Consider the following 9898-nt stretch of genomic DNA (forward strand, 5'->3'; position numbering starts at 1 on the left):
TTGCAACCTACGAACGCCTCTCGCGGTTCGACAACTTCCCGTTGTTTCGAATAATAAAATGACAAAAATACCCCCAATTTGCGTAAGAGGATATGTGTTCCGCCTCAATCATTTTCACGATTCTCATCATCTCCTCTATCGCGGCCCTGCAATCTCCCATTCCCATGCTGAATCATCTGACGATCACTCATCTCAGCTATCGGAGATCGCTCATCACTTTGATTCCAATTCTCGTCTCCGCTATTGCATCGCTCCTCGCGGTAATCTACCCAGGCTACATCGCATAATTGATTGGAGGTCACTCGCCCGCTCAGGTATAAGCTCCTTAAGCAAATCTACCGTGGTTTAGGGTTCCGATTGCCTACCATTTCTCTATTATAAATTTCTTTTTTGATTTTCTTTCTTCTTCGATATGATGTTCTTTCCATTGCCGAGAATAATCCAACCATTTTTGAACTTAACTCTTTGGAATGTCGGAATTAACAAATTGATCACATGAAGAAATTTTTATCTGCTGCGAATCTTATATGCATTGATTGTAGCTGCATCTCCATCGGAAATTTCTCTGATGGCCACCACTACATGTACAGCTTATGTTTCAGCTGCGGTTTAAATATTTGTACATCCATAAAACAATTCACACTATTATGACAGTTTTCAACTATCCTAATATTCTGATGTTTCAGCTGCGGTTTTAAGAATCACCATTTATTACTGCTGATTCTTTCTTGTTTCCTTACTCGAAGCTTTACTTTTCTTTGCTTTTTTGGTGGTTACTGATCTGATACCGATAAAGATCTCTTGCTTGTAAGGTGGTCACCATTCTATGATCAAAATGTTAGGCTGAGGCTGTCACATGAGATTGTCGAGACTTGGGTTGGTAGTTTTAAGGTGGTTTCTATTCTCATGAAATGCTTGCATTGCAGTGCTTCCTTTTGAAAGAAGCAGAAGCATTCATTCGTTTGAAAAAGTTTTCTCAATAAAGAGGAAGTTAACAGCACCCCACACCATCTAATCATGCTCATATATAAGGAGTCGTTGGTTATGGGGCTTAGGCATGGATTTGAGCTTGTAATTCCCTTTCTACTGAATGAAAGCTTGTCAATCTGAAATCCCCCAATCTCCTTTCTCTTGTAGTAACTTTTCTAACCAAAAAATATCAAGCACTCTTCCTTAGGTACATTCCAACCTATAGAAGCATTATCATACTCTTCCAAAGGTTGTGGACTTCATCCAAATCATTTGTTTCAGCATTTTTTTTTCCTTTCCAGTTTAGAAACGGAGTTTTTTTTTTTTGATGAGACACTTCTATATAAATGCTTTTTTGCAAACCTTACCTTGATTTTATAATATAGCAATTAAGAAATTAAATGGATAAACCAAAGGATGGTGGAGCATCTGCAACATGTGAGCAAGATGTGAAGATTATATTTTGTGATTTATGTATTAGAGAGATTGAATTTGAAAATCGACGGACAACTCACTTCAATAAAGAGGGTTGGTTGAATTTAATGAAGAATTTTAGTGAGAAAACTGGAAGAGAGTATGATCAAGTGCAGCTAAAAAATAAATGTAATGCTGACTTCTGTGAAGATGTGGTAAGCAAAGAAATCTGAGATGTAATGCAGACTTCTGCGGGCAACCGCTCTGTCCAAGGTAACCAATTATCGTCTTAGATTCAGTTATGCACTCTCTTGCAAGGTAAGCAAAGAAATCTGAGATGTAATGCTGACTTCTGTGAAGATGTGGTATTTATGATGCTTAAGATAGAATATTTCGCTTCGTGATAGCATTTCTGGGCTTACGCAACTGAAGGTTTTTATCAAGGAACATTGTAATGTTCATGCTGAAGTTCTTTAAAATTTTTTTAGAATCAATTTTTCAAAATTTGTTTGATATATATTGAATTTGATGTGAAAAAAAAAAAGATGAACTATGTCAATGCATAAGAAGTTGTTTTTATGTTTTGTTTACATACAATTTTAATGCAAAAGAAGTTTTTATATTTTGTTAAACATAATTTGTTACTGTTGTAATCTGCCATATAATCTATTCTTTAATTTGCTCTATAATTTGCTCCCAAAGGCATTGATAATATATAAAACTGCTTTGTTTTATTTTTCAATTTGCTCTGTTATCCGCAACTTTTGATCTCTGGATCAATTGTTGATAGCCATTATGCTCATATGGGTGATCTATAACGGGATGAAGTTGCTGCACAAGATAATACAACGGCAGCAAAGCTGGAAGAGAATTTTTTTTGAATTTATATAGTTAAATTTTTTTTAAATGAGGGTAGTAATGTAAATTGTTCTTATACAGCTGCAGCAAAACAGTTTTACAGTTATACTACCCAAAGAAAAAATATTGTTTTCTATATAGCAACTTCAAAAAGCAACTTTCTGTACAATAATTTTACAACCTGCTTTACTGACAGCTGCAGCCGTCCCAAACACACCCTTAATTTTTTATTAATATTTGTGAGAGAAAATTATGTACTTCTTAGCAGAAAATTTGTCAAGGGAATGAGTGGATGATTTGACCTTAGCTCTGTGCGTGTCTTTATGAAAGTAATTGCAAGCTCGTATGCAATGGACATGTATCTTGATGGTTGTTGTAAACTAGGCTATCATTTTATGTCTCATGGCATAAACAATAAACTCTACTATAATAGTTCAATCACAATTAACAAACAAACAATAGTCTAATGATAATATATGTATTTTTAAATATATAATAGCATGAAATCTATAAATTTCTATCAAGAAGATGGAAAAAGAAGCACTTCAAAAAGCAAGAACAATTCTAATGCACCTTATGCATCATAAAAGCTGCAATCACACATCATGGAGCCAACAACTACACTTGCAATATGTAAAATTTTCCTAGAGCTGCTAATGAGCTCTCTCTTGTTCATCGAATTAAACTGAATTGAGGTCACCGCATAATGTCATCAAAACAAATAAGTATATCTCTATTATATATGATTAAAAAATAGGTAAGAAATAAATTAGCTAACAATACACATATGCATAAACCATAATTATTGTGAGAAAAGAATCTAACAGATCTATCACACCCCAATTTCCACAGACGAATAGCTTTATCAAAATAAGATGATAGTAAATCCTACAAAAAACAATCATTCAGAAACAACTATATAAAATGGAAGTTATTAAATATAAATTACCTTACATAAATATTTAATGGTAAGAATGCATTAAGTTTGGAGAATGTTTTCAAGTTTATACTTACCAAATCTTTAGACCATGCCCATTATGACTGGAATTCTTATAAAAATTTCTCTGATATTTCAAAATATCTTGAGGAATAATAACACAAGCTGAATTTGACATTCTTCGCTTACTCTTAGAATTGATCAAACTTTTCTTATCAATATAGAGAGGTAAAAGTTCCGAATTTTTGTTCATACTAAAATAAATACAAGAAAAGTCATCAACAGGAATATCATTTGCATTGGTCCATTGATAGTCCACCTTCCATACTCTCACAAATCTATCTTCACCCCCAATTGCTAAGTACTCTCCATCAGAGCTAAATTTCAGGATAAGAATGGCACCATGATGGGCCACATAATATAATATTTCACATTTAAATTTTTTTTATTTGAAAAAAAAGTTTTGTAAATCTATGCAAAATGATTACTTTGTGACATGGATTGAAAATATTTAAAACCGCAATCTCTAAAAAGACGTGAGTTACCACATAACAAACCTGATTATTTTTTTCAATTTTAAAATAATCAAAATCCATGCAAACTAAAAGTAGAAAATATTTCATGGATAAATTTTTAAGAAAATACAATAAAGGGTGACTGATGAAAAAAATGCAATACATCATCATTTAGAAGCTATTTTTCATACAATTGATTCACTTTGCACCTTTCGTAGCAAACTAAATACCCCCAGTTGCTAATGAATCGGATCAAACATGAGATCTCAACTTTTAACAATCAATTAAAAAGAATTAATTAGAAAATATTAAAATGACCTTTCTTTATTAGATTTCAAAGAAAATTTAACATATAAAATGACACAATAGAAAAAAAAGATTTATGTAGCCGAACCCAAAGTGGGATAAAGGCTTTATGTTGTTGCTGTTGTTGTTGTTGTAATCTATTAAAGCTATGGAATATTGATGATGCCTAAAGGACTTTCTGTTTTGCTCAAAAAGAAATTCAATGCATAAAACTTAAAAATTATTTATTTGGTTGATGAAAGAAAAACAAAATATTTTAGTGATGTATTTAAAATTTCCCATTCAATTCATTTTCAATATATTTAAAATTTATATGATTTGGGCAAATTTTAAATATAAAGCATCACACCAATTTGCGGACACCCATAGCTTCCACCTGCTACCTTCCACCATCAAACAATAAAAAACCGCTAAACACTAAATTCATTTTACTTCAAGTCAAACACAACTCTAAAGTTTATTTTACATTTAACCAAACAAAATGTAATACATCCCATATACGCTATTATTTTCAATATATTATTTCTACAATTCTACCTAAACTTTTTTTTTTTTTTTCAGCAAACCAACTGTTGCCCCTGAGATAGCTAGCTAGTCAGTAGTCACGCTAAAAAAGACAAACGGTTGGAATGGTTCAAAGGATGTTTACAAGCTTGACATGGCAAATATAATTTCACGCATAGAAAGCTCAGGCATGCATTGGGAAGCAAAAGAAGAGAGACCCACAATTAAATGATGTCAAAGAATGAATGCGATAGACAAGACCAAGAATTGTTATAGATTATTCGAAAGCAGGTGTTTTAAAGGAAGATTGTGAAGGAAATCATGCTCAAAGAAAGTAATAGCATTGGCAAAAGATGTGATTATGAAAGCGGGTGGTTAAAAATTGGTATGAGCGACAAGCATAACTTTGACTCAAAAGAATAATGAAACCTTAAGCTGTTACAAGCAGTGAGAGAAATGAGGATTTTAAGGATTCTGCAGATGGCTTACCTTAGAAGTCTATTCAAGCATTTCATGAAAAGAAGGAACATAAGCAATAACCAACTTTTCATATTTGTTGTTGTTTCACATACAATGTGGTCCTAGCTGGTGAGTTCATGCAAAGCAAGTATAAGATGAGTAAAACAAAAATGGAATGAACAATGAACAAAGCAGCCTGCTACTGAGAAGGGAATTACTTCAGCATTAAAGAACCCGAGCATCAATTCTAAGGAAAAGGTGGGTCAGCAAAGAACTTTAGATGAGCTTTAAACGGAGCGCCAAGAACTTCAAGGATCTCTAAAGAGAAGTTACAACTGCTCCAAAGATAATATGATACAAATGCCTTATTTTGTTGAGGTATTCAGCTGCTGTCTAGCAGCAATAAAAACAAAAAATAAAAAGTCACAAAGTTTAGCTTGAACAAGTAAATTTTTAGTGATCTATCTATATATATATAGCATTTACTTTTGAAATTTGTCTCATTGAGATTGTAAGCATCTTAAACACTTCTCTATTAGTTTTCTCTGATATATTCTTTTTTTTCAAAACTCATATAGATTCTAAATCACCCATAACAAACATCACTTGTTAGTATTAGAACAACCGAACAAAGATATTCATTCTTGTAGTCCTATAGTATAGGGACACGTGTAAAGCTAGCCAAATATATATTATATATACTGATGTATAGGTGTAGAACAGGGTAATAATATAATAAGATCTATTTCCATTTCCTCAAGCTCACGGTTTCTTCTTTGTCTGTATCTTATCTTGTTCATGGAAACCACTCAGAATTGATTCTTAGATCTCTTCATGGTATCAGAGCAGCTCGTTTTCTAGGGAATTTTTTTTTGCGTCTTGTTATCTATGGAAAGCTCGGCATCCATAGCCTCAAACGCCGGGACGGCTCCAACGGAATCCCAGGTAAAGAGGCAAATTGATCCTTCGCTCAAATTTGTGGTTGCAAACCTCAAATCTATCATTCCTCATCCTCTTTCGGCCGATAACTACCCAATATGGAGTAATCAAATCATCAAGCTGCTCAAGGACAATGGCTTTGAACAATTTCTTGATCAATCGGCGTCCACAGCATAGGTCATGTCCGATTAAGAACAAGAAAACAATGATCCGAACCTGATGCGACAAAGATAGCGGGTTACAGACCAGAACTTGGCCGCAGCCATCTGTGCTACAACATCTCAGCAAATCTTGTCGTATGTGGTTCATCTGGAATCCACCGGATAAATATGGCAAACGCTCCGAACTCGGTTTCAATCGACAAACCGGTCCAAAGTGATTCAACTTAGGAATGAACTACAAAACATCTCCATGAAGACGATGTCTATGACTCAATATCTCACCAAGATATAGAAGCTCGTCGATCAAATTGCTTACGCTGGGGAAACGATTGACACAGAGGACATTCTTCATCATATACTAAATGGCCTTCCACCGGCATACAACTCGTTTAAAACGTCCATACGGACTATGCAAAATCTGTTGCCACTCGACAATGTATATGCACTTCTCATAAGTGAGGAAATTCACATCCAAACGGATGTGCTCCGAGCAACAAATCAACCAGATCACAATGCGGCGCTATACATGAATCATGGACGTACTAAACAGGGCAGAGGAAATCAAAGTAATTCTGGGAATCAATAAGGAAGGAAAAACAACAATTCAAATTTAGTCTGCCAAATTTGCAAAAAGAAAGGACACTCTGCGGATGTATGTTGGCATCGCTTGAATCCAAACTACGTACCAACGGGGCCTTCGTCAAAACAAACCAATACGCTGATCGCCTCGGGGGACTCATCCATCACAGACTGGTACCTCGACTCGGGTGCTTCAACACACATTACACAAACTCAAGAAAATCTTGATCACAGTCAAGAATACAGGGGAACCGACAACATCACAATAGGGGACGGCAGAACACTTCCCATTGCCCATGCGGGTTCGGGAATACTACCAACCCCGTCCAGTAAGCTTCGTCTAGAATAAATTCTTTATGTGCCGTCTCTGTCGCACAATCTTTTATCAATTTCTAACTTAGTTAAAGATAGTCATATCTGTATTATATTTGATTCTAATGGTTTTGTGTTTAAGGATTCACTGACCAATCAAATACTACTTCGAGGACCCTGTAAGCACGATCTGTACAGGATACCACTCAAAAAGAATGGCTCCAACGCTGAAGCATTCGTGGCATCCACTGTAACGGTACAAACATGGCATAATAGGCTTGGCCATCCAAGTCACAGAATTTTCAAAGACATTGCTAGCAAAAACTCATTGCTGCATATACCAGCGAATCCTAATTTTTGTGTATCATGTACTACATGTAAAAGCCACAGAATATCTCTTCTGACATCAGCTAACAGGAAGCATGATATTCTTGAGCTCATTCACTCTGATGTGTGGGGACCCTCTTCTATTCCCTCGCATCAGGGATTTCTCTACTATGTAACATTCATAGATGATTACTCTAGATTTACGTGGTTATTTCCTCTTGCTTATAAATATGATGTTACCAAGCATTTTATTGATTTTACTGTGTTTGTTGAAAGACAAACGAACAAGAAAATCAAAGCGGTAAGAACCGATGGAGGAAGTGAATATCTCAACAATCAATTCAAAAAGATTCACTCAAGAACGCAGCATTCTACACCAAATGTCTTGTCCCTACGCACCTGAACAAAATGGGCTTGCGGAATGCAAGTACCGTCACATAATAGAAACCACCAGGACGTTGCTTGCAATGGCATTTATGCCTCTTGAATACTGGGCCGACGCAGCATCTACAGCAGTCTAGTTGATCAATAGACTACCAACTATAACCAGCAAAAATGTTTCTCCGCTGAAACTAATGTTCAACATCAATCCATCTTACGATCAGCTACGTACATTTGGATGTACATGCTATCCATTAAACTTATCCAAGGATCACACAAAATTACATCCGAAAGCATCTGAATGTGTATTTATGGGATATTCAGACACTCAAAAAGGATACATGTGCATGAATTCCCTCACAAAAAGGATAACCATAGCTCGACACGTTCAATTTAATGAGCAACATTTTCCCTTACAACATTTAACTAACTCTGTTTCTTTATCTACAGAACAGCTCCCTCATTCTCTCCTTCTGCCGGCATCGGACCATATCACAATTCCTGTCTCAAATACGCTTCCTAAACCAATGCACACAGCAACCTTACCTGTACCCACAACAACTTCAAATGATGCTCCTGATTCAGCTGACATACCAGACACCAATACCACTCTGCATACACTTCCCGCAGATCCTCAGATATGCAGACATCCTATGACTACTCGGCTCCAGACGGATTCTCTAAAACCTACCAGACGTCTTAACTTACTGCATCAAGAATCGGAAAAATCAAACCAATCCGACCCTATCAGTTTCCGTGAAGCAAACAAAAATGCAGAATGGAGGAAAGCAATGGCACTTGAATTCTATGCATTGCAACATCAAGGCACGTGGTGTCTCATACCGTCTCCACCAAATGCATCTATCTTGGGATGCAAATGGACATATCGAACAAAGTATAATTCGGACGGATCAGTTGCTCGACTCAAAGCCCGTCTAGTGGCTCAAGGGAATCGACAAGAATATGGTTTGGACTACAGGGAAACATTTAGCCCAGTAGCAAAGCTACCAACCATCCGAATCATGCTAACAGTGGCACTATCCAAAGGCTGGAAAGTTCAACAATTTGACGTCACAAATGCCTTTCTTCACGGAACGTTAAATGAAACAGTCTACATGCGACAACCTAAAGGATTTGAAGATGCAACTCATCCGGAGCACGTCTTCCTTCTACAAAAAGCCATATATGGGCTAAAACAAGCCCCAAGACAGTGGTACATTACCTTTACAAACTACCTGATTTCCATCGGTTTTCAACAAAGCAAGGCAGATCCGTCCCTCTTGACATTCAATCAAAACAACACTCAAATATATCTATTGGTATATGTCGATGATATACTTCTTACGGGCAACAACAATACAAAAATCAATGAGCTTATACACAAACTTCATCAACGATTCAACATGAAGCAACTAGGCCTTGCACACCATTTCCTCGGCATCAAAATCCGATCACTCCCAGATAAACTGTTTCTATCTCAATCTCACTATGCGCAATCTATTATTAATCAAGCAAATCTAGGCAAGTGCAATTCAGCGGCAAATCCATCTTGCACAAAACAGTCTACCGAAAGCCCAGCAATTAATTCACTTTCTGATCCTAAATTATTTTGCAGGATAACAGGAGGGCTCCAATATCTTACAATAATGCGACCTGACATTGCATATGCAGTAAACGCGCTATCACAACACATGCACGCTCCAACAAACACAGATGCTAATCATCTCAAATGACTACTAAGATATATTCAGGGAACCCGTGAATTTGGTCTTCCAATAACTAACTCAAATCTTAATTTGCAGACATTCTCGGACGCAGACTGGGCTGGAGATCCAACCACTCGACGATCGACGTCAGGATACTGCACGTTCTTAGGAGACACATTGGTATCATGGACAGTCAAGAAACAAAGCACAGTGTCTCGCTCCTCCACGGAATCTGAGTACAGGGCACTTGCGGCAGCTACGGCGGACTCCATTTGGATAAAAAGGATACTTGAGGACTTCGGCATTCAGCATCTCAAACCGGTGGTATTATTCTGTGACAACACCTCCGCCATCGCACTCTCAAATAATCCAGTGTTTCATGCTAGAACGAAACACATCGAGATCGACCAGAGATTCATTCGAGATCATATCAACAACAACAACATTTGTCTCCTTCCAGTTAGTACTATTGATCAAATAGCGGATATATTCACCAAGCCGCTTTCCACATCAAGATTCAAAGAACTTCGT

At 36.5% G+C, this 9898-nt stretch overlaps 1 long non-coding RNA gene across 1 annotated transcript; it reads left to right on the forward strand.

Moving 5' to 3' along the window:
• LOC114581260 lies at positions 1-1877 on the forward strand. Its single transcript, XR_003703143.1, has 2 exons — positions 1-314; positions 1356-1877. It is a non-coding gene; the product is annotated as an uncharacterized LOC114581260 (long non-coding RNA).
• The last annotated feature ends 8021 nt before the right edge of the window (positions 1878-9898 follow it).

This window comes from Dendrobium catenatum, unplaced genomic scaffold (assembly GCF_001605985.2).
Source record: "Dendrobium catenatum unplaced genomic scaffold, ASM160598v2 fragScaff_scaffold_1632, whole genome shotgun sequence".
NCBI lineage: Eukaryota > Viridiplantae > Streptophyta > Magnoliopsida > Asparagales > Orchidaceae > Dendrobium > Dendrobium catenatum.